This window comes from Tachypleus tridentatus, chromosome 1, assembly GCF_004210375.1.
Source record: "Tachypleus tridentatus isolate NWPU-2018 chromosome 1, ASM421037v1, whole genome shotgun sequence".
In the NCBI taxonomy this organism is placed as follows: domain Eukaryota; kingdom Metazoa; phylum Arthropoda; class Merostomata; order Xiphosura; family Limulidae; genus Tachypleus; species Tachypleus tridentatus.
This window is the reverse complement of record NC_134825.1, coordinates 155,971,198-155,997,627: the sequence shown is the minus strand read 5'-3', so window position 1 is coordinate 155,997,627 and position 26,430 is coordinate 155,971,198. Positions and strand designations below refer to the sequence as shown.

The 26,430-nt window shown below is 34.4% G+C and overlaps 1 protein-coding gene across 4 annotated transcripts in view; it reads left to right on the top strand.

Moving 5' to 3' along the window:
- LOC143228236 (beta-1,4-glucuronyltransferase 1-like) overlaps window positions 1-6,651 on the top strand; it is a 52,520-nt gene extending 45,869 nt beyond the window's left edge. For 3 of the 4 annotated variants that reach the window (XM_076459545.1, XM_076459530.1, XM_076459536.1), the window contains one exon: window positions 2,642-6,651. The gene's annotated coding sequence lies outside the window, so the exon portion shown is untranslated. The remainder of the gene's footprint in view (window positions 1-2,641) is intronic. The other variant, XR_013015287.1, reaches the window with a different exon arrangement.
- Window positions 6,652-26,430: the final 19,779 nt, after the last annotated feature.

The following is a 26,430-nucleotide window of genomic DNA, read 5'->3' as shown; positions in this document are numbered from 1 at the left end:
ACACTTAGAAAGAACGTATTTGTTGTTCTCAATCTTTTAGAATGTTCGCCTCGTCCAACCATTTCGTATTGCTGATACCGTGTTAAACGAAATATAAAACTAGGGATCGGGTCAGGAAAAAAACAATTGTTTAGTTTGACGTCACATTATTGTTCAGAACGTTTTGTGTTTTGTGTTCTCAAGAGTGTTATTTGTCTTGATGAAATCCGACAGGGAGTAAAGGAAATGTGGTAGAATGAAACTAAAACGTTAATATTATATCGAATTTTTTTTATACTTGAAATAAATAAATTCGAAAGATGTATTATAGAGAGCGCTTTAGTTCGTCCATTGCTTACCAAAAACGTAGAATTCTGTGTTCGCTGATAAACAGATCTAACTGAAGTAGTTTGCACTTTCAAGGATTCTTGTAGGCGTCCATCTTTAGTGCTCAGGTTAAGCAATCTGTATTTATTGCGTTTTATTTTGATAAGGTTAGACCGAAAAATAAGTTTCAAAAGGAGAAAACTGCGCGCGCCCTCAATCGTTTTTTTTTTTTTTTTTTTGGATTTGGTAAGACGGTAAACCACTTCCAAAAAGTATATTCCTCTGCTAATAAACACTTGAAGTTTTAGTCGTTAGTTGTAGAAGACAGTGGAAATCTTTTGGGTTAATTACCATTTCCGACTGTTACTTATGGTAACGTTACTTTCGACTAAGTTTACTTCAACGATGTAGCATTTATAAAGTCTTTGAATTCTCTACCTGAACACAATTAGTTTCAAGTTTGTATATTTTGTGGTTGTATATGGTTTAGTTTTGTTGTTGTGTGTACAATTATTGAACACTACAGACTGAACTCTCAATTAAAACTTGTGATGAATAAAACTAACAATTCTGTTTTACACTTAGCTGTAATGAGTGTTTACAGTGCAAGTAATTACGGTTATCTGCCTGCGTTAGTAAACCTCGCATCAACTGTAGTATAAAAGAGCTTTGAAATTCAGTGTAGATCGAAATTTCTACATCATTGGTGTGTGTTCTTGTGGAATACAAACGTATTACTTTAATAAAGTTACATAAGATATAAGTTACTTTATACTGAGCACACAGGAATCGTGTGATTTCACTAAGTTATTACTTTGGAAGTATTTGCCACTTGAATTTAAATATTGTAACAGATGCACGTGGTTACCAAAAGTATAACTTGGACAGCGAACCAGCATATAAACAGTTATGAACTCTAACGTTGGCATCGTTTCATTATGTTTTTTAAATGAGTAAACGACGGTGATTTTCCTGTATGCAAGAATCGCTTACGTAGTGACGTACGTAGACTGTTTATGATAATGTAGTTTTTGAATTATGTATTTCCTGAGGGAATTTCCGGTGAAAGTGAAAACGCAGGTAGTTTCAGTGTTCGAGGTTATCACGAGTAGTTTCGTGTCTGCTAGTTACGTTAACTTTAACTGTTTGCGTCGAAGTAAAAATGTGGTATTGAGGGTGCGGTGACGGAAATAACATTATAAGAAAATTGCTTCAGCTCGCAAGTTCAGGCGGTTTGAATCACCACCGGGAATAATTCTCCAGATCTTTCCGAGTAGCCGTCAAGTAAAAGTATAGGAGAGTTAAGACTCGGCCTTCCACGTTTATTGTTTCGGGGGGAGAGGGGGCAGGAACTTTAAGTAAAAGTTATGTGTTTCCGCCTCCTAGGTATCTCATTCATCAACAGAAAACAGTCACATAAGCTGACTAAACACGTGCCTCCGCATTAGTGTATATATTCAACCAACAGGGGGCGGGGTCTCGTCGCTGCACGCAATATTGACGTTTACTATAAGAAAAAAGTACGAATAGTTTGCAAGTTTGCAGAACACAAAGTACAGTTAGTCCTAACTTATTGCGGTGCCGCCCTACGAAGTTAGACGACAGCATTTGACGACCTGTAATCAGTCACTTGCAGACCCTAACTTACGAAGACAGCAGCAGTAATATGAACCTGTCAGGCCTAACTTACGAAGAAAGCAGCAGTAATATAAACCTGTCAGGAAGTGGAACTCCGCCTCATTTTTTCTTGTTAAATTTAACTCTCTAGGTAATAATTGTTTAATTATCTAAATATAGTTTCGTGAAATGAGCATTTTAACGCTAGAATGTTTCCATAATAAAGTGTTTAAAAAGAGGAAGGGGAACATTTCTGAAATCAACAGCCTAAGAAATTAGTCATACAGAAGTTATATTTAACCACCGAGAGACATTGTATTTCTAACACTTTTACCATGATACCTTAATTATGTTCTTTTCTAATGCTTTTCAAGCATTTTTGAGCATCAGGATGTGCCCAAACAAATGGCTTTGTAAAACAGTTTGCCAAAACTGTGGATGAAAGTCCATAGATAGACTGGATGGCTCATTTGACGTCACGAAGGTTGAAGGCGAGTTAGATTGTTTTCCTTTATGCTAGATTGCTTGATGAGGTATCTTTAATTATTTTCCTAGTGCGTTAGCCACTTAAGAACGAATTATGGATATTTCACTTGTTCGACAGGATAAAATGAAGCTGTTGAAATAATAGGTTATGTATCATAGTGTGTTACGTGTACTTGTTTAACACTGTTGCTGTAGTTGACTTGTGAAACATATTAACTCTCTTCTGTTCCAGGTATGGAGTTTGAATAAGAAGAATGTCATATCACCATTTTCTGGTCAAATCCACGGATTTCTTACTACCTTGTGCATCTTTTTAAAGCGATTGGTATTGCCACAGAAACTCCGTAATCCTGGAAGTACATCTTAACAAAATGGCCGTATTTCAAGACCTTTGTTATTAGTGCAACGATAATTACAGGTCTTGATCTCTGTAGTAACCAGTAGTGTACCATTACATAAATAGTGTTAAGTTTAAATGCTAAGTTCAACCTTCGAGGATAAGCTGTTTAAAAATCATTGCTCTTTATATTGCAGTTCTACAGACTGATATCCAAATGTTGTTAGAGATGAGTTACTGAGTACCTGGAAGATATAGTTGTGTTAGTAAGCCTAATATCTTGTAACCATCGCACTAGATGGAGTTTTAGTTAGTGTTTAACACACGCTGAAATCTGTTGAAATGAGTGACCATGGCGAGGTGACAGTAGGAAACAAGGCTCAGTGATAACGGTTTGTCTTTCTGTAGAAAGGTGTTGAATGTTCTATAAAAGATGACAAAACAGTGTGAGCTGATGTCGGTTACGATTAAAAAGGTCTGCTGTGTGTCCTATTTTAAGAAGGGCAGTTTAGGTGTTGACTGGTTGTTGTCCGAAGTGAAAACTTTATGTTGTATTGCATTCGGAGACACGCGTGTTTAAACAAAGGAAAATATTGCAAGTAGTTTATTAAACTGTTTATTTTCAGCAACTGTTGAAGTAGATAAGGTGAAATTTGATGTAAAACAAATTATTGTAACACAGTATTTCTCAAACATTTTCTGTCTGTAGACCACCTACAGGGTCTACCATATTCCCCTTTGCTTGCCTCTACAATGACAACAAAATCAATGACGTGACTTTCAGTTAGGGCTAGTCTGCAAACCAGTCTTTGAAAACCGCTGCTGTAATGGATTCTGAATCCTGCTCAAGGAGTTGCATTAAGAGTTACTCGAGGTAAAAAAGAAAACTGTTATATCCTAACAGTTTGATGTAAACTATAAGCAGAAATGGATATGCTTTTAGCGTAGTGAAGAAATATCATGTTCTTTTTTTTTTGTTAGATTGCTGTGTAAACTTACTTTCTTTTAAGTTAAAATTTCTATATTAAACCAAATGCAAGTTGTAATATTAGTAGTATTAATAGTGGGTTCTCACTTCAGTCATAACACTAAGATTTTAGTACAGTACTGAATTACGTATACTTATGTTGACTTCTTTCATATAATTATTTGTGGAGTTAAAAATGGATGTTTTAATTTGGATATTAGGTACAACTTTATGTAGTTATTGTACAAAATGTAAGAGAACTGATATTCAATAACTTTCTTAATCACATGTAAGGCATACTTGTACATATATTAACAATCCAATATTCTCACAATGGAAATATATAAGTCAAATTTATATGAAGTTAACTTTCTATATTGATTAGTTTTGGAGTCCAGACAGCTTAAAGAGGAAGCAAGAGTGAAATTGAACATTGAACTGCTACTGACTTGATTAAAAAAAATATATTTAAGAACCAGGAGTGCACCTAGATATACGCTCGTGTGTTTATTTTGTGACTCTACGACTGTGCCCTGTATTTCGGTGTAGATTCTCTGGTATAATAAGAAAAATAACTTTAATAATATATCCTTAAAGGATATGTATAGCTGAATTTGTTGGTTTATTTTTTCAGTTCCTGTTTATTGATTCGTTTTGCTTTAATAGATATTTTATCCAGAACTAACACTACTCGAATAATGTTTTGTGGTATTAGCATCCATTAAAATGCTGTTGTGTGTCAATCTTATACGAGCCAAACTTTCTAATAGTAACGACTGTTTTTTATGAGCTAAACGGCGTAATTATTGCTTTATATTCTAAAACTGTAAGATGTACTAAATATTTACATAAATGTATTGGTTTTGCTTAAGGACGTACGTGTAAATCTACTGTATAAAAGGCCAGTGTTATACACACACATAAATGTGTGTGTGTGTGTGTTATACATATTACATTTATATATAATATACATCTGTATCTGTGTGTGTTTAAGTGTTCGTGTGTTAATTGTGTATTAAAATAACTTAAATTTATCCAAAGGAACAGTTTTAGAACGAACCTGGTTCAACTTGTCATGATTCAGTCTCTGATAAAGACGCTGATATATATATATATATATGTGTGTCAGGAAAGAAAAGTAAAAGAAGACAAAGACAGGTGCTTCTATCAAAGAATTAGGAATTACCACTATATAAATAAGAACTGCATGAGTCATGGACCAGTGAAGAAGTGTGCTCGTTCACCAGCGCCCTAGATGAAGTTTGTACCGAGAGACAGATGTAAGCTGGACCATAACTGTAAACAATGACATAAATGTGGATTGAGAAAATGTTGCTTTTGTACGCATTTATGAAATTGTTAAATTTATCATTTTTTGTGATCATTTTGTTTTTTCTCTCGATAATGAATATAATTGTATTTTGTGGTATAATTTTTTAGATGTCTTCAATTTACAGCATATAAAATAGAACAGTTTCGAAGTATGATCTATAATTTTCCCCATTTTTAAATCAATGGAATAAACATTTGTAATAAGGATTTGGTAAGTAGTAACTTTTGAAAATTTGCGAAAGCTGCTAATATAACATCGCATTAAATCGCAAATTTTAACTTCTATCTTGTGCACACACACCCTACGATTTGGGAAATTTAATATTAAAGTTTCATAAAAAAAAAATTAACAGTAGTAAGTGTCGGTTGAATTAAATTACGTATTTAAGGATTTTTGAATATCTTGTTGTGAAATTAGGTTTCGGCTAATGAAGAAAACTAAATTTGAATAAATGGCGATTTTAATTCGTTTTCGTATTTTTTTCTTATAGCGCGCGCGCGTATATATGAAAAACTCTTTGTTAACCTGTCATTTAAATGTGTAAGAATGATGCTGATTTATCTTATCCACGGACATCCTTTGAGGATTCGAACATTTTCTTTGTTCTTATGTAATGTTCCTGTAAATATCTATAAATATATTTAAAAAGTCTGTGTATTAAAAAGAGCTGTTTTATAGTTAAAGTATTATCCAATTTTTTCTTATTATTGGAAAATAAGCTTGTTATAAAAGAAAAATGCGATTAGCTGTTTGCTAATTGAATATTTTTCGAATATAAACGTATTTGTGTGTATATTGAAGTCGGCTTTTTTGTATCAATTTATTTTTAAGTTTCACAGGTTCCTCTTTGAAATTATCAATACCTTTATTCTTTATCTCAGAAATGAGTCAGATTTTGTGTAATAAATTTTCTTTATTTATAATTACGGGTTGTTTTTTTTTTTAAACTACGAGTATTAAGAAAAGCATTGCTATGATAAAAAAACCCACTGGCACAGTGCAATGTCTGCGGGCTTACAACACTAGAAACCGGGTTTCGATACCCCTGGTGGGCTGAGCACAAATAGCCTATTGATGTTGGCTTGTGTTTAACTTCAAAACAAACAAGCTATGATAATGGTTATAAAACCGGTAACTTAATTTCAAGCTATAAACATACTATGTTGTGTAATTAAACTTTAATAGAATGAATTTACCAAGAAGGACTTGTATCTACTATTTATAGATATAGAAATCTTCATGAACTAATGTCCCAAGCTTTACCATCAAGAGTACCTTATACAAAAGTACCACAATTCGATCGCTTTTGAAAAGTAGATTTTTTCGGAATTACCCGGCTGAATACTAGTTGTTGTTTTTTGGCTTTTTTATTATTATTCGTAAAATATTTTACGTGCCATCTTAGGTTTAATGTTTTGTTTGAACTAAATTTTTTTTTATATAACAGTATGTATTGAGATTTAGTATTAGTAATATCCGTTAGGGACTGTACTGTGATGTACTGTTAACCAGTGTGTGTGCCATAGTTAGACCATGTATTGCTAATGTTTTCACATCTCAAGTGTAACATGTATAAAGTGTATCAAATAAACAGTGTTTAATCTAGTCCCGAGTATTTTGTTTTCAGCTTCTGAAAAACACTTTCCAAAATGTACCATAAAGATTAGAAAAAAAAATGAAAGCTTTTTTGCTTTGATTCACGTGCTCCATCTAGATAGTAGTTTAGTTCCGAATTTTGTGCTGCGTTCAAATCTCTTATTTAGGTAAGTTTCTATACAAGCATTAGTATACGTAAACTCTTTTTAAAAAGATTTATGAACTTCTCAAAATAAAAAAGAAATGTAATAACTTTCGAACTGATTGTTCAAAACACTAACTGGTAGACATTTATAAAATATCGATTAAAAGTTAATATATGATGAAAGAAATTAATAATACACAAACCTTTAAACTTGCCAACCAATCCAAAGATTGGATGATTAATAATTTCGTTAAAGCTTATCATAAACTTCCTCCTAAACATGATTATTAAGTAATTTGCCGTTTCTTTATGCTATTCCAAAATTATATAAATCTCCAATAAATTTAAAATTTACTTCTAATTCAATAAAAACAATTCTAACACAACTGGCTATATTATTAAATAAATTACTTAATATTTTACTTTAAAATAGAAAATGTAAGTATTAACAATAAGACATACGTTTCGGATAATCAAACATAACCAACATATCTTACAATGCTTCAGGAAGTGCGAGAAGGTAAATAGTATTCAAACATTTTATTTTACAACATTATAATACCACAGTACCATTAAAAGATTTAATCTTTGTTTTAAATCCATTAATAGAACATTATTGTTATCCTTTTATAGAATTTGAAAACAAAAGTTCCAAAAACACAGGACATATTGGGTTTATTTATAATAATTTTATTTTTTCAATAAACAGATTTTTAAACAAACGATAGGAGTTCCAATGGGAGCAAACTATTCAACTTGTGTAGCAAATTTATATTATTACGAAAATATATTTATTAAAAACTAAGCAGATCCAGATATTTTTATTTTTAACTTCGATATATTGATGATTTAATTAGCATAAATAATTCTGAAATATATCATGTTATTGACACCATTTATCCAACAGAATTAGAAATTGAAAATACTTCCGTTTCTAATACAGATACGCATTATTTAGATTTAGAAGTTAAAGTAATTGATAAAAAGGATATCAATATAAATATTTTGGTTATCCAATTTTTTTGTTTTCCCTTCTTCCATAGTAATGTATCATACCCATGTATTATAAGCATTATAGCTTCGCAGTTATTCGGATGTTGAAAAATTTGTAATAAATTACAACATTTTATTAATAATGTCGATATACTGATACGAAAATTAATAGTTAATGGATTTAATAAAGAAATTTTAGATTCAATTTTAAATTATTCTGTAATACAAAAATGTATTAAATAAATACAAGGAAAGTAAAATCAGAGAAATTATACTGAAAATTATTTTAATTAAAAATAAGGTAATATAAGAAGTTGGCATATAAGTCCGACGGTCACAGTAAACTGTCACTTTACTGATGTCGTGTTAATTACTGTATGTACAGTATTGGGGGCAGGAATGCTAACTTTAAGAAATAAGTTTTATCTTACTTACACTTTATTTTCATTTTTGTTTTATTTATGCATGTATTATTTTTCATCTTTTTATGTTTATCTTTTTCTTATTTCAACTTTCCAAACTGTCTTCAGGCAGTGAAGGGTGATAGAAATGTGGGACATTAGCTTGAGCACCCACATCTCGCTCTCCTAATTTTCTCGTGTGGAACTAGCAAATTGGAGGTTAAGACTGATAGACGATATATCCCCACCGCAATGTGGATTCTACTTCCTCAGTCACCTCTGAAACCTAGAATAATTTTATAATCTCAAGTTGTAGCTTGTACCCTAGGATCCTATTTAAAAATATGCAGTGTATTTTGTTTCATGTTAATGCGTTTTGTTTATGGCTTAAAACTTTATGGTTATAATATAATTAATCAGAGGTTTCTATTTGCTGTTTTTAACGCAATCCTTCCTCATGATTTTGTTTATTCATTTGGCTTCATTTGAATGTAATTATTTAAGCTCACGCGTGTGTGTGTGTGTGTGTGTGTGTGTGTGTACAGCTAATATATAGGCTAATTTCATAGTGTTCGCATTTTCCCTATCAAATGCTGAAGAAGTTATTTTTATTTTCCCTTTTCTTATTTTCATCTTTCGAAGCTCTACCCAAATAAGTGGTTGAGTCTAACAACGCAAAATGCATATTTTTTCTTTATGTTCACTGGCCTTAAGATTTGGGTCAGCAGTATGTATATATAAGAGAGTTAAGGCGAACTACCCATATCATAAAAATGGATTTAACTTGTAAGAAATAAAGACTTCTGTTTATTGCTTGAAACCGTTAACTTCTCAGAAAGGCCTCGAATTTAATGTCTGTAATTATTTTCAAAGCAATTAGTTTTTTTCTTTCAGGGTTTTTGTGGAAGAATAAAATTTGTACAGCAATTAGCCATTAAAATCATGTAACGGACGAACATCTGATCACGAGACTTGTAGACTTAACTAGATCTCTTCTTAATTGGGTCTCCAACGGGCGAATAAAATTAATTAATTAATCTGATAGATTGCTCGAGTTCTCGAGAGACGAGTAGAAAATAAAACTATTTTATAACATCTTCGTTCAACAGTTTGTGAACTAAGTTTTAAGGACTTGTAATGTTAAAATCGGGGATTGCAATTCCCATGGTGTACAGAACACAGATAGCCTGTTATGTAGTTATGCGCTAATATAAACGTTCAAACTTAAATCGCCTCTCAGCTAACTGAAGGACTGTATCTTTGAAAACATAACACGAGTAACATTCCGCTCTGCGCGTGCCACGTCATTGAACTACAAGTAGGGCTTCTTTGTTTCCCATGAGATCTAGACTCAAATCGTTTAGATTTATTATCCATATACTTACTACCTTCAAAATATGATCTTCAGAAAATTAAACTTGTGTAGTTTGATAAGAAAGGTAAGTTTGTGCCCCAATTTTTAAACCGTTATGAAGGACCGTTGTGATGAAAATGGAATAACAAAAGGTTTGAAAATATAACAGCAAATAATTGTAGTGTACTAACCTCCGCTGCTTTCTTCTTGTCTCGGAAGTATATAAAAACCCTGCAGTTCTTTATAGCCAGATTCACTATATACTCCATTTACTTTGTTTTTATTGAGTCTAAAGAAAGCGCAGGGAAGCGGTTTACTTGTATGAAACACAAGTAAAACCGTTGGCTATTTATTCAGTATAGCAGACATAAGAAATGAAAGGAAATATAAAAATTCGTTGTAGAATTTTCGCTGCCAGTACACCTGAATAACGTTGTCACAGGTGAAGAAAACTTAGATTTCGGAAACATCGATGTTTCCTATACTGGTAAAATCTAATAATAACACTCAAACTGTTTTCAGTTAATGTTTTCACTACTTATTCGAAGACTGACTAATTTAATCATACGCAAGCCAAGCATGTTGTGAGGTTCAAAATGTTTATAACGCACGTTTCATTTAACATATGGATTAAATAAACTAAAAGAAATAGTAGCATAATTATAGAAGCAGGTTCCCAATTACGTAATGCAATTAACAAAACACCGTTATGAGTGTTGATCGTAAACAACGAATAATGGAAAACAACATAGCTTCATTGTTTTCCATTATTCCTTTACACGAAGGGTTACTATATGTATGGCACATACTCCAAAAAGAGCAAAGCGAAAACCAGCTGTTCTATAAAGCCTGCTGAGAACCAATAAGCATACGTTTTTCAAACTATGTTTTCCCTTGCCAGGTATTAACAATAAAAATAAGTAATGGAACAGTGGAAAGTAAACAATATCATTAGCTTTTGTTAGGGGAATAGATACGAGCTTTTTATATATAATTGTTGATAACGTGTGTTCAGTTATGTTCGTTCACTCTTTTTCATGTTGTGTTACATGTCACAGAGTATAATAATCTAGTTTCAGAACGGTTGCTTGTGTAAAGAAGACATTGGCTTGAAAGTACTGTAGCTTGCTTTGTTTATTATTACTTCTAAGAATTGTTCGCGATAACACCAGAAGTAACCTTGTACAATTGTCTGTAAATTTATTTACGTATGACATATGTAGTTTTGAACCAATTATATTCTAGTATCAAGTATTCTGATGGTATTGATAAATTGTTTTAGGTTTGTTAGTTTTTTTTTTGTAAATCGACCGCAACGTTTACTTTCGCGTTGTAATGTTGTAGCTGTGAACGTTTGAAGTTAAACATGTTGAGGAAATCATTCGTACAACGAAAGGTCAAATGGCTCTTAGAGAGAGCTTTGTTTGTCGAGTATTATGTCAATATATTACCAAGGTTCATATCTCAGGATTGCATGGACCAGGGGTTCCAAGCTTCGTTTGTTAAAAATTAATCAGAACAGACACTGTCCATGTGTTTTCAATGCACTTTTACTGTTAAATTGTCGCGATTGTTTGACATCGCAATAATATGAGCCATATCGAGTTGACAAAAACGTTATCTCAAATAAGTCTGTGGGATAAGAAAAGAAATCAAGTATGTCGTCTTGGCCATTTGGTATCTAGGCTGCAGAAAATTACAAAACTTTTAATATTGACGCACGGGTTAAATATAAGATGTTTAATCACATTACTGAAACAAGCGCGTGGAATTATCCTGACATACATCTCTAAATGATTAAAATATGATTTTATCAAGATATTAGCTCGAACTTTTTAAAAAATAGATGATTAAGAAGGTCAGAGAATCTCTAGTAAGAATGGTGTCCTGGCTCATTATTGATATTAAAATCTAATAAAGAGTTCATTCTTACTTAGTCTTGGCAAAATGATTTATTAATGTACACAGCTTTAATGGAGAAATCAAATAAGCTTTACAAAACTAAATCTAAGTTTTAAAAAGCTTATTTATTTTGTTTACACCCATGTACATGTGCGTGTACGAGTGTGTGTGTGTGTAAAATTTTGTTTGTTATTTTAACTCAGAAACAAGCCGAAACAAAACACATTGCTGTGGGTAGATGTATATATATATATATGTTACTGTTTCAATTAAGCCTGTGTTTTTCGTTTGTAGCTGGCCAATCGCCGAGTCCTTTGTCGTCAAACTTAATATGTAGTCTTCCAATGAGTGACAAAAAGAGGCAACATTTGAATCTGAATCTTTAATGACTTTTCTTTGTTTAGGGAACCCAATGTCTTCTCTTTATGTTGTATTTGCTTATTGTCGCTAGACCGATTATCACCAAACCTCGTATATACCTTTGAGGCCTTCACTGGAATAATAGTAAGGAAATCGACGTTCGGATCGATCTCCTCTAACTATGTACACACACTCACACCAGAGGTGTGAATGTATCTTCCACGTCAGATAGCGATCATATGGGTGTGTGTGTGTGCGGGCATAGTGCATTAATGCTCCAGTCAAATGTAATAAAATATAAAGGAAAGACTGAGATTAAAACAGCAAATCCAAACCTCTGACTAATGACATTCTAATAATAAAATCCAAGTCCAAACAAAAAAAGAAAACTGCACAAATCGAAAGAATTCCCAGTGCACAGGCTGTAACATTAGGGTATAAAATTATCTTAGGAGGTGACTAGGAGTTAGGACCTACAATGTGGTGGGGATACACCATCTATCAATCTCAGCCTCCGTTCTCTATTATCTTATGAGAAAACTTTATAAATAAATATAATAATCAAAATTAAATAATAACAATAAACTAATCAAAATAAATAAGAATTATGAGAGCGAGATATGGGTTCTCTAGCCCATAACGTCTCACATCTGTGTTACATTTCACTGCCGACAGACAGTTATAGGATGGCGATTGTTCTTCAGAGTAATAAATAAGAAGGAAAGAAAGAAAAACATGAAATGTGGTGCCACCAACTGGAGGTAGGTAAGATAAAATTAATTTCTGAAGTTGGCATTCCAACCCCCATGTAGTAGTAAACCACTAAGTAGTAGCACAGTAGCCTGTACTTTAGGGATTATTTCGATTGATACAGCGTCTTTTATATTTGTTTAGGTTTCTTTTCGTTTATAACAAATTATATACATACAGGACACGCATTAAACCAGATTCATGACTAGAAGTTAGTAATAAAGTAATTATTCAAGTGGTATTTCATTGAAATACATTAAAAAACAAATACACCAATTTCAGGTCAATGGGGTAACAGAAATAAAATTGTGAAGTTTTACATTTTGTCAGAAGAAGGCTATTTTGTGTACAACAAATATTTTCACATGTGTAATGTTGTTGTTTTGAATTAAGCACAAAGTTACACAATGGGCTATATGTGTTCTGCCCACCACAGATATCGAAACCCGATTTTTAGCGTTGTAAGTCCGCACATATACCGCTGAGCCACTGGGGGGCACACATGTGTAAAATACCATGTATAATGTCTACTATATTATGAGTTTGTTTAAATAATTTGACTTTACGTCTCTGGGCTCGACATCGCCAGGTGGTTAAAGTGGTCGACCCTCAATTGGAAAGTTGTAGGTTCGAATTTCCCTCCTGCCATACAAACATTCTCTCTCCGTCAGAATGCTAAATCACACTCATTTTAAATAAAGCTTCTTTATTTAGTAGTTCATGAAAGGGGGTGAAATACTAGAGTTAAAGTTAAGAAATCTTTATGTATAAAGAAACGTACTGATATATTACTGTGAATTTAAAAGCTGAATATAGAATAATTAAAAAGTATTTTTATGTGTATGGCTTTGTTTTATTTTTCCAATATATTCTATAATGCATGAAATGAATCTCATCTCATCTGGAGGTTAACTTTGGGACCGTAAAAGCCAATCAATTATTGCTTTTCTCCTAGGATTTTTTTGTTATTTTTTTCATTTTTTTTATTATGATTAATATAATACAAACCTAGTTATTGATCTGATTTATTCCAAAGATATGAAATATAATTTATTATTAATATTCTTAAATATAAAAACTAAACAATTGATTAATATAAAAAAATAAAAATGGGTAAATAAATTTCAAACAAAGAACAAAATAATCGCAATAATAGAGTATTCATTTAGTGGTATTTAACCCTAAATGAAACTTATTTCATGCATTATAGAAATGAAACAATATAGAATGGAGTCAAATAATAAAATATTTTAAATAGTTGAAATTACTTCGAATATTAAATTTAGTACACCCTTCGGAAACCAAAGGTGTCTTTGCATTACAGTTTTTTGAATGTTAAAACTAAGTTCATCCGGAAACTCCGAAAGAGGACACTTTGGGCCTATTTTTTCGAGACAAGTTTTCGTTTGTTAATTAATAAATTTTTAAGTGAACTAGCGCATCCACATGTCTTCATACTAGCCAGTACTAAGATCTACCCGCTGAGAGTAAGTTCAGTGTATATCAACAAAGCCACATTTTGAGTATCATTAATTAATAAAGCAATTGTCAATTTTTTATATTTCTCCTATCACGTTTCTATGTTTATCTTTCAATGCAGGTATAAACTGTTTCACCTGCAATTTGGTTGGAAGGTCGAAGTATCACAATAGTCAGCAGTAGGAAAAGGAGACCGGATACTTTGAAAGCAGCTATAAGCATAATATTGTACTCAGCTTGCTGTTCAATATTTACTATGGTGGTTCTAAATGGTTCCTGAATACCACTGTGTGTTATTTGAAGATTTCCATGTTTCTTGTGCTTGATCGATTTCAGTCACCTTACCACTACAAATCACTTTTCACAGCCCCAACGCTAAAATAGTGCGGGAAGTGCCCTCTTTTTAGCCATTAAAAATACCAAAAATTGCAGTTCAAGTTAAGAAAAACTGGATTGGGTAGTTTGTGTGTTTTTTTTTCAACAAAAATATTTCCCATTGGCTCGTGAGGTGCTGGCTGAAAAAGTCCAATTCGAACACTGTCTTTGAATATGTTTGTTTACTGGTTTTGGCTGTCCTTCCTTGCAAACACAGAATTGGTTAGATTATGTAAGTATAATTTTTATACATAAAACGAATGGAAGAATTTCGATCATGTGTTCAATACTCGCAAATTAAAGATGTTATTCTGTATTTTCACCCTGAACAGCAGCTTGTGCCAGACATGGATTAAATGGCCACATCAGAAATCCTCAAAGTTTAAGGCGTCTCTAATTTATTGTTATTGAGCAAAGAGGTGGCGGTCAGTAAACAATACTAGATGTGTAAGCGGCTACTCTTAACCGCATACTGACAGCCCCTTTTGTAATTCGCTCATAGCTGAAAATACGTACCTTGTCCAGCGTCATATCGCGTACTTTAACATTGGTTTTCACCAAGTAGCTTCTTCCGTAGTATACTCTCTTTAGTTATTGGATAGGTTTTTCGTAGTAGACTCTCCTTAGTTATTTGGTAGGCTTTTCATAGTAGGCTCTCTTTAGTTATGGGATAGTTTGTTTTTTTCGCAGTAGGCATTCATCAATTCTTTAATAGCTCCGTATTAGATTCTCTTTTTAATTATTAAGTAACGTTTATCATTAAGCTTTCTCTAGATATTAAGTACCTTGTTTCTTATTAAGCTGGTCCGGCATGGCCAAGCGCGTAAGGCGTGCGACTCGTAATCCGAGGGTCGTGGGTTCGCGCCCGCGTCGCGCTAAACATGCTCGCCCTCCCAGCCGTGGGGGCGTATAATGTGACGGTCAATCCCACTATTCGTTGGTAAAAGAGTAGCCCAAGAGTTGGCGGTGGGTGGTGATGACTAGCTGCCTTTCCTCTAGTCTTACACTGCTAAATTAGGGACGGCAAGCACAGATAGCCCTCGAGTAGCTTTGTGCGAAATTCCAAAACAAACAAACTTATTAAGCTCTCTTGAACTGTTAAGCAACTCAACACTAGGCCATGTCCGGCCCAAGATTAAAAATATATAGTTTTAATAAAAATTGTGGCTTGTCAATATAAGAAAAAAACTTAGTTATTTTTTTATTGAAATAAATAAATCGATTCTGTTGTTGTGTGATAAGAATATTAGTTGAGTTTAATCCTTTTAATTTGCACTTGCATTAATATAGGTATGACACTTTACCATAAAATAGTGGATTCATGTTAATAATTCACGAATAACGACTTATAATGAGGACGTTTTGAATGGAACTTCGTATTTATCCCTGACTGTTCATCGCAACTTCTTAAACAATCACGATAGATATTTATTAGTGCTAGAGCTTTTTAATTAAATACGTTCTTTATATTGAATACGGAAGTTTAATCTCAACACCGGATGTGTGCTAGAAATTCATGTATCGGACTTCTTATCAAAAGGTTCAAAGTTCGGATCGCTAAATGCCTATGAACAAGCGTTACATCTTCAACTGTTACGGTCGACCTACGTTATTTAGTTACGAGTATTCGTGTAGGCAAAGGTGTTTCTGATTGGTTGTCTTTTCCATGATCAACACGTCAAAATCGAAAGCATTGATTCCTGAACCATGGATGTTCTTCCTCGAAAATGTCCAGGTTGAGGAGAATCTCAACGGTTAATACTTGTGTTAAATTAGGCAAAGCCCAAACTGTCCTGGGTCGTGATTGAAACCGGATTTGGGCGAGGATGAGATAGTAGAGAGGTAGGAATATCTATTTCGGGTATTTAGGCCCCGAGGGTCATCCTTCGAATATATTTTTGTGTTTGTTTTTGCCATCTTATGCATGTTAGGACATAATTTTAAATTTTCAAAGGGGGCTTTTAATGAAATGTTTTGTCCATTTTACACCTTTCCTTAGAAACTTGTTTATGATATAAAACTATAGCTACATTTTTATTTATGAAACAAAAAATGTATGTAATTGATTGATAAAGGTGTGACAATAAATAATTCAAGGAATTCAATAAATTAATTAATATCCACTTTGTCGATAATTATCTTGTCCTAAAGATAACTAACATTTAATAATTAATTATTATCTTTTGTGTGCATTATTTTCTATTCAAAAAATGACTCTTAAAATATGCCCAGAATCTGCCAAACAATTACTCTGTCATAGGTGAACCACAAAATTTTAATAGGGTCGATCGAAATCGTTAAAGAGATTTTAAGCAAAGATGAGCATGACAAAAAAAAAGCCTATTTTCATTCCATTCGGCGGGAAAAGTCTCTCCACTCGTGAGAACGGAAAGTGAGGACTGAAGGTTGGCGACATCCATCGAATGTGGAAGACATGGTACGGTCTGCAAACTGAGCATTTTGTCAATGAGTCATATAATGCGTCGTTCTGGTTGAAATGACATGTACCAACTAACTTTTAATGTTGTATATATATAGTTTCTCGTTATTTTTCTCATGCAACTTTCATATAATGATATTTCTGTACTTATTTTAATATTATTCTAACATTTCCATACGAATAAATTGTTTCTAATCGGATACGTAAATGGCTCATTTCATAAAATTCAACACCACCAAGTTTACCTAGTTCACAGTTTGACATTATAAATGTGTTAACCACAACTGTGTCTGTCGCACCCCAATTGACCTGAAAAGTTCTCGTGTTGAACGAAGGGTCTCGTCGTTACACTGCGTAGCACGTATAAGGTAGTTTACATATTGTTACACATTCGTCTTTACTATTACTCATTAGGTCAAGAATTCGATATTCGTCTCTATACAAGTGCTAAACCACCTTCCTTTAGATGCATAGGTTTTTATTTAGGACACAGGGCCTGACCAATACTAGCAATAAATCACGAATTAAGAGGAGACTACAAATTAAAGGCGGTGTCTCCAAAAGTTCAATCATTTCTGCTCTGGGTAATGAACGAATCCACTGTCCCTGTGGACCCACTCAACCACCTCCATAATGTCCTGATACAACATGCTCTGTGCTTGTTATCAAATCTTTATAATTTATTCAGTGAAACCATATACAAGGAATTATTAACTATACAGAGAAAAATTATAGGTGTATCAATCGTACAGGCGCCAAGATCACCAATGAATGACTCGCCGCCGAAACCAGAGGATTAACTTTCCACTCGGGAAGTTCAGGCGGTGTCTTTGAATTGTATAACTTGAGCCTTTAAGGCAGTAAGTACATTAAGCTATACGTTAACAGCTGTTAGGTTTAATTTGGGCTGCTAATTAAAGACAAAATTTAAATTACACGTTAAATCGTCATATATTTTGAAAGTTTCGCCACATAACGCTCTCGAAAATGGTATTGCTTCTACAAGGAAATAACACATTTTAGTAGACTTGACGTTCATTTAAACTGACCCTCCCTTCCCCAGCATCCTGCAAGTTGCGAAGCATTGTCAAGGGACATTTAATCAGTTTAGTGTTTTTTGCTCTTCTTGGTATCAAATAAATCTTGTTACTTATTACCAAAATTAGTATTACAATCCGTTAATGAGATTCTATCTAAATAAAACACCCGATCTTTAATTTACTGCCTTTTTACGACATGGTTTTATTAGTGTTCTTAGCGTGCTGAAGGGTTAACAAAACCTCCTCGTTCTGGCCATACCGCGTATGAAATGATTGTTTGTTTGTTTATTTTTAATTTCGCGCAAAGCTTTGTTTGTTTGTTTGTTTTGGAATTTCACGCAAAGCTACTAAAGGGCTATCTGCGCTAGCCGTCCCTAATTTAGCAGTGTAAAACTAGAGGGAAGGCAGCTAGTCATCACCACCCACCGCCAACTCTTCGGCTACTCTTTTACCAACGAATAGTGGGATTGACTGTCACATTATAACGCCCCAACCGGCTGAAAGGTCGAGCATGTTTGGTGCGACGGGGATGCGAACCCGCGACCCTCAGATTACGAGTCGCGCGCCTTAACCCACCTGGCCATGCCGGGGCCCTATGAAATGAGCTTCGAGCTCTGGTAATGCTGAATACAGGAAGGGAACCACAATGGGCCTAGCAGTCTTTCATGAAGAAGTTAATCAAGTGAGGATGGGATAAGCATTGTTTTCAACTAGTAACGCATCTTCCCGATTCCCCATTGTCCGAAGCCTGCTTTTTGTTTTGCGTGTACGACGTCCAGCAGTTGTATGGCTTGGAGCAAGCTTTCAGTATTTGTTTGTTAAACACAAAGCTACGCAATGGGATATGTGTACTGCAACCAGTTATTAGCGTTAAGTCTTCAGATTTGTCAGTTTTTGTTTGTTTTGTGAAAAAAATTCGTGATATTGATATTAGTTGATCTGATTCGTTGTTAGTTTATAATGAGTGGCAGTTATATACATTGTCAGATTACCTATCTTTGAATTTATCGTTAGTACAGTAGCGTAGGAAACGGGGGAGCTCGGCCCCCACTCTTCAGTCTACCACACTAAAATGCATCACATTACTTTAAGGAAAAACAGTAGGGTGCATAAAACTTAATACAGAACCCAAGAACTTTCATGTCCATAAGGTGACCTGTAGGTTCAGGCAGTAATAGGTGCACCTGTATCACCCATCCCCTCGTTTTTCCTGGTCAAATTTTGTTCCCCATTTTTAATTTCCTCGTACAGCTTTGTATTGTGATATTACACCGATGATTTAATGTATTCAACATGTTTATACGAAGCTTATCTGTTTTTAAACACTCGTTCGGTATATTGTTTTTAAGGTATCTTTTGTTCTACATTTTAAATTTATCAGTTCCTACCATTTATACAGTATCTAATCTATATTGTTATATTGATTACAGTTGGGAGTTTGTAATAATTGTATTGTTTATTTAGACATACACTTTGATTAAGTTACCTCAAATCATTAATTTCACAGTAGTTAACATTCGTATTTGTTTTATGCGAGCTTGGATTTGTATTTATTGTACAGCTACTGAAGCAATCTGTCTCTCTGTTGCCTTTTATTATTTTAAACTACTTGATAAGGGGAAGGCAGCTAGTCATCGGCATACTTTCATCTACCATTAACGCTAAGGAATTGACTATTATTCTTATAATTCACCCACAGCTTGAAGTGCGTGGAGTATTTTGTGATGTTGCATAAATTCGAACCCGTCTGACCAGATCCCAAATCCTTAGTTTTACCACATTTAGTTGGAAGCTGGAAGAATTTGTTTGTTTATTTGTTTTTGCGGGGATGGGAACCCGAGCTGGAAGAAAGAAGTGCAAGTAGACTCAGTGTTGAAGCTAAGATAAGTTAATTTATTTTACTTTTTAAACATGATAAAGTGTTAAAAGTTTCAATAATCTCATACCAATACTTCAAACACATGCAGGCTCGGCATGGCCAGGTGGTTAAGGCACTCGACTCATAATCCGAGAGAAGGTTTCGGGTTCGAATCTCCGTCACACCAAGCATGTTCGCCCATTCAAACGTGGGGGCATTATAATGTGGCGGTCAATCCAACTATTCGTTGGCAAACCAGTAGCCCAAGAGTTGGCGGTGGGTGGTGATGACTAGCTGCCTTCCCTCTAGTCTTACACTGCTAAATTAGGGACGACTAGTGCAGATAGTCCTCGTGTAGCTTTGTGCGAAATTCAAAACAAACCAAACAGACGGATCTGTATCCAACAAATGTATAATATAAAATTCATTGTTAACTTATCAAATAATAGAAAGCAAAACTGCAGAAGACTTGATTATGTTACGTCACATCAACATCACAGCGCATGCGGTTATGATGTGTTATATCAAATCGTAGCCTGTCTGGAAAACAGGATATACGGCTAACATTGTTAATGATTGAAACTTATTTCTCATGCCCTGCATGATTCAGGAACCCGTGCTATAATACCGATCAGAAAGTAGCACTTATCTTTTTTAATTCAAAATATTTACGATCGGTAGTATTAATCACATGACATGAAATCGTGCCAACCAAAATTTATTTTAGGTTTTTACACATATAAATTCTTAATCTTGTACGAAAATATCTAATGCATTTGGATTTCTAAGCACTGCCATCTTATCAATAACAGTTGAAGTTTAAACAGCCTTTGGCCTGGCATGGTAAAGTGGTTAAGGCGCTCGACTTCTAATCTAAGGGTCGCGAGTTCGAATTCCCTTCCTGTATTCAGCATTACCAGAGCTTGAAGCTCATTTCATAGGGACCCGGCATGGCCAGGTGGGTTAAGGCGTGCGACTCGTAGTCTGAGGGTCGCGGGTTTGCATCCCCGTCGCACCAAACATGCTCGACCTTTTCAGCCGGTGGGGGCGTTATAAGGTGACGGTAAATCCTACTATTCGTTGGTAAAAGAGTAGCTCAAGAGTTGGTGTTGATGACTAGCTGCATTCCCTGTAGTCTTACACTGCAAAATTAAGGACGGCTAGTTCAAATTGTCTCCGTGTAGTTTTGCGCGAAATAACAAACAAACATTGTTTATTTTTATATCGTCTATTGATAGTTATGCATTCTTTTAAGTTGGTGAGAAAATGAACTAATTTAAGATGCAGCTCTTTATATATTTAGAATGATAAACGGTGTGGTTTCTTCATGTTGTTAGAAAAACAAGTTCAAGAAGTCTTGGCAGAAATGAATAAAAACCCTAACCGGTGTGGTTTGTTGAGAATTTGACATCTGGATTATGTTTTTTTCTCATTCACTCATACTTCGATCCACAACGAAAATAACAGATAATAAAGAGCCCCACTTTCTCTAGTGGCTTAGTGGTAAGTTTAAGAACTCATACCACTAATACCGGGTTTAGAGACCAGTGGTTGGCATAGCATAGATAGCCCAATGTGCAACTTTATGCTTAATAACACATAAAAATATTAATGAAACGGTTTATAACACACACACACAAACACATATACATATATATATATATATATATATATATATATCAGGACTAAGGTTCAGTTGCTGTGGAAACTGAATCTTTAACCCTAAATTTAGTTGGAGCGTTTTTTCTCTTCATGGGTTATAAATGTGTGCATACAGTAGCGTTGAACATGACTTGAATATTTAAAGGCTTAAGGTTTTCCACATTCAAGAGAGGAAACCATAGTAGTGAATTTATTTCAGTAGTCAAAATATTTATTTTCTATCAAAAAAAACTGAGTGTAACCGACTGTTTAGTATGTTGGGATGTGGATCAGTAGTCCAAGGTTCGAGCCATCATATATCGCTAAATACGCTCCACATTTCCCATTGTAAAAGGATTACATTTATGACAGTAAATTCAGCTATCCAGTTAAGAGTAGATGACGAATACTACTGAATGGTTGTCCTCCCCATCTGGTTAATAGACGACGAATGCTACTGAATGGCTGTCCTCCCCATCTGGTTAATAGACGAGTAGACGACGAATGCTACTGAACGGTTGTCCTCCCCATCTGGTTAATGGACGAGTAGACGACGAATGCTACTAAACGGTTGTCCTCCCCATCTGGTTAATGGACGAGTAGACGACGAATGCTACTGAATGGTTGTTCTCCCCATCTGGTTAATGGACGAGTAGACGACGAATGCTACTGAATGGTTGTCCTCCCCATCTGCTTAATGGACGAGTACTACTGAATGGTTGTCCTCCCCATCTGATTAATAGTTCTAAATTGAGAATCGCTACCTATACCTTAGAAATTTATGACACGACCCTTTAGTAGTAGTTCATGTGTCGCTTAATATAGTGTCATTCAGATTGAAAATATCAATATTCAAATAAAATAACTCGAAGGAGAGAAAAAAAAAAACTGGAAAATGTTATGTGAACAAAAATGTATATTTTCTTTCATGACCACAGTTTCTATTAACTTGTGTACACATTCAGTCAATACCCTGGTATTTGCCTTATACAATATGCCCACAACTTTCCGTAACCCAACAATATTTCACATTTGCGGTGAAAGAAAAAAGACAAAAAGAACCATAAAAACAAGATTTTGAAATGAAGAATGTAAAATGTCTTATGGGTGTAACGAAGACAATCCTTAAATGCATTATTCAAAGACTGATTTGAAATTAAAATAGCCTCCGAAATTCTACGAAGTTAAATGAAAATTTGTACGCTTGTCAAATCACGTGTCATCTGCTAATAAGATTCACGAAACTGGTGCGGTGACGCCCGAAATTTCATTTGATGATGTCAATAGAGCAGTAAATTGTATTATAATGTCTTATTTGACTGTAATTGAGTTCGAAACTACAAGAATGTAATTTAATTGATCAGAACTTCAACAATTGAAGGTACTCGCTAATGAATCGACTCAGTAATTTAGTGCTCTAATTTTAAGGGGGTTTCCAAAGTATGAATACGCTCAGACTACAGATAAAACATAACCCGTTAAACCTAATCTGTTAACTTTTATAACTATTTTATTCGAACTTCTCTAGTTATTTTTACTGTCCCGTATAGTTCAGTTGTCGCTAAACAACGTGCGTCAAGTAATGTTATTTCACCTTTTATGTCGAATAAAATTAATAATGCTGATAACAGATATTTTTAAAGAAGTGACACAGACCTTTCAGTATTTTTTACTTTCTTGCTGCTTTTAGTTTACTTGTTAAATGCCCGATTAAAATTGTAGTGTAACTGTAGTAAACACAAACAAAAGTATTCGCTCATTTAACATGTAAGCAGACAGCAGTATGTTTGTTTTATTCGAATTTTCGCTCAAAGTTATTTGCACTGGCCATCTCTAATTTTTGGATTCTCAGACTAGATGGAAAATAACAAGGCAACAGCTCCCGTCACCAACTCTTGGGCTATTCTAATCGAGTAGTGGAATTTGACCGTCACTCTTATAACGCACTCATGATCACCAATGTGTGAAACGTGATTCTGCTAACCACCAGGCCATGCCGATCCGTGGGTAGAATTAGACAGAAATAGAGTAAAATAAGTGGACAGATAAGTGTTGTATTGTTGCGTGCCTTTTAGTGAAGGTGAAATTACTTGCGCGTGTTTTCGTTATTATTGTTATTTATATTTTAGAGTAATCATTTGATTTAATTTTTGGACATATTTTGTTGCTCTTATCAATCATTTTATTTGCACATAAATAGTTCTTAAGCTACCTCAAAAGAGGGTTGAATCGGGCGTAATGTATGTTAATTTATTGTTAAGCAAAGAAAACAAAACAATAAACACTCCGTTTTCCAATGGCACTGCGGAATGTCTGTGGACTCGCATCGCTAGAAATCGGTTTTCGATACCCCTGGTGAGCAAAGCACAGATAGCCCGTTGTGTAACTTTGTGCTTAATTAAAAAAAAAAAGAACTACACAGTAGGTTATCTGTATTCTGCGCAACGAAGGTATCGAAACTTGATTTTAATGATATGTTCTTAGAACTACCACTAAGCCACCGAAGGAGGAGGCGGGACTCGGCCGCAGTGACAACTCGTGGAGAGTATTGACCTTTTAGCAATCGAGATGTATGAAGCATCTTAGGTAGTTGTAATTGTACAACTTTATTTTGTTCTTATTCAATTCGCAGACGGAAAATAAATTTCATTTACGGTGGAAGTGGCGAGGGTTTTGCGTAGATTTAGCTTTGGAAGTTTCAAGTGCCAGTAGGTAATTCCAATGAAACCAAATTCAATACTTTGTTAATTTTTTTCCTGATAGACCGGAATATCCTCACATCACGTATTTCTGATAATAGGTACTATTAGAATTCAACATTTGTAACAAAATTCATAAACGTGCCTTTTAGAAAGCTGAAAGTCTAGTTTACTTCTTGGTATGCAACGTAGTGATTTCATTCATTTAAGTTAGAACATATATAAATTATTTTTTACTACGGAAAAAGGCCCACAAAATCGAAGTGTTAATTGATGTTAAGTTTTACAGTAAATCATTTAGAGAGCTTCCATTTTATTGCACGAAATTGTTTCTGTAGTTGATAAACTAACTAAATATTTTTAGTTTGACTAAAGTGACAACCACAATGAAGATATATATACACTGCTGGCCAAAATCCTAAGGCCAATGAACATAAAGAAAAAATATGCATATTGCGTTGTTAGTAGAGCTTCGAAAGATGAAAATAAGAAAAGGGAAAATAAAAAAAACGTTTTTAGCATTTAATAGGGAAAATGTGAACACTATGAAATTAGCCTAAATACTAGCTGGTCAAAAATTTAAGACCATACTGAGACGAAGCGTTACTCGGTAAACACGTAACGAAATTTAGTCATTTGTGTTCAAACATTAGTGTTGTCAACATCTCTCACTGACATCTCCTGTGTCACATTGGGTAAAAACATGGCAAAGGCTAAAAAGTTGACAGAGTTTAAACATGGCAGAATTGTCGAGCTGTAAAAGCAAGGTCTCTCTGAATGTGTCATCGCTGGTGAGATTAAACGTAGTAAAACTGCTGTTGTAAATTTCTTAAATAACCCTGAGGAATACGGAACGGGAATTTCAAGTGGTCAACCCAAGAAACTTTTGCTAGAGTTGAGCAGAAGTATTCGACGGGTTGTCCGGCAAGACACCAGCCTAGATATATATGCTGGTTACTTGTATGTCTTGTGCTTATTCTAAATTGTCCTCGCTATGTGTGTTATGTTCTGGAGAATCTCTTGTTCAAGGTTGTTTTTTTCCCATTTGTTTGTTTGTTTTTTAGAAACAAATTGTTTCTGTAGTTGATAAACTAACTAAATATTTAGTTGTATTTGCTTATAAATCCACGCAATTAGGGAGTTGCGTCGTCCCTAATTTAGCGCTGTAGACCAGTATCATCACCACCCACCATCAACTCTTGGGATACTTTTTTACCAGCGAATAGTGGTATTGACAGTCACGTAATAACGCCCTGAAAGGGAGAGTATTTTTGGTATGAGGGGGATTTGAACCCGCAACTCTCAGATTACGAGTAAAGCGCTCAAACCACTTGGCCATGATCACTTATGACACATAACTTGACCAGTTAGGCAAACAACGCCTTGTGTTTTTCTTTTGTATTGACCCCAGAAACTTTGCAAACCAATTAAATTCCACGTGTGAACTGATTGCTATTTCGAACAATCTTATTTTATTTCTACACGTAATGAGAATGAACTTTTTTTTTTTCTGGTTTCGTGACTTAAAGGCTTTAATAAAAGTTAACGATATTGTTACTATGAGTTTGGGCCAGAAAGAGGGATGTGGCTCAATTGTTGTGTGTCGCTTTGTCAGTTTTAGGTTAAGTTCGAGCTTTTAAAGACTGTTACTGTACCGTAATCCGGTGATTGTGGGTTGCAAGAACCCCTTCGTAGTCATCAACCTTCTCCCAGCTACTACATTACTTGTGTGGTACTGTGCAAAGGAATGGATCATGGGAGTGCTTTAAAACCAGTTGTTAACTTTTCTGTATGCGATATTCCATGAACTTATCTGTTTACCAAAAAAGAAGAAAACACTGTCATTTTGCAGGTGATATGTATGTTAATTACCCAGGCTGTATGCTGATGTTCAACAAATGCTTATAAATCACGATTTCGTAAGTAGCGTAGACTCGTGAAATGCATTTCATATAAATGAATAATGTTTGTTAGACGCTCATATACTATGTGGTTACCGTTAATCAAAACCTAACACTGACACAATCACTACGTCATATGCTGTGTGGTTACCATTAAATAACATCTATCACTGACACAGTCACCAGATTCACCTTTATTCATGCAAGACAGTACCATAAATCTCGTTCTTTGGGTTTCGTGAACATTTAGCACATACATGGACATTTGCCACAATGTAAGATGTTCTCGTAAAGAACAGCTGTGACACATTCTACAGTGATTTTTTTTCAGGCACACGTTATTACTCCTTTAGGACTTTCGATGCAGGGACTTGTGTCGTTAGTGTAGGATACATTGTGTCCTCTTACATTTTCATATCTGTTTCCGACGAGTGATGGACAGGATGTGTT